This window comes from Vombatus ursinus, unplaced genomic scaffold, assembly GCF_900497805.2.
Source record: "Vombatus ursinus unplaced genomic scaffold, bare-nosed wombat genome assembly UNPS02014832.1, whole genome shotgun sequence".
Classification (NCBI taxonomy): domain Eukaryota; kingdom Metazoa; phylum Chordata; class Mammalia; order Diprotodontia; family Vombatidae; genus Vombatus; species Vombatus ursinus.
This window is the reverse complement of record NW_020954610.1, coordinates 14,174,143-14,174,463: the sequence shown is the minus strand read 5'-3', so window position 1 is coordinate 14,174,463 and position 321 is coordinate 14,174,143.

Below are 321 nucleotides of genomic sequence, written 5' to 3'. Positions count from 1 at the left end.
AGAAGAAGAAGAAGAAGAAGAAGAAGAAGAAGAAGAAGAAGAAGAAGGAAGAAGAAGAAAGAAAGAAAGAAAGAAAGAAAGAAAGAAAGAAAGAAAGAAAGGAGTAAGGAAGGAGATGGAGGAATTTTGAACGGAAGGAAGGGAGGGAGGAAGGGAGGGAGTGAGAGAGAGAGGGATGAAAAGAGGGAAGGATGGAGGAAGGAAAAAAGGAAGGAAAGAAGGAAGAAAAGAAAGAAAGAAGAAAGAAAAAAAGAAAGGAAGGAAGGAAGGAAGAAAGAAAGAAAGAAAGAAAGAAAGAAAGAAAGAAAGAAAGAAAGAAAG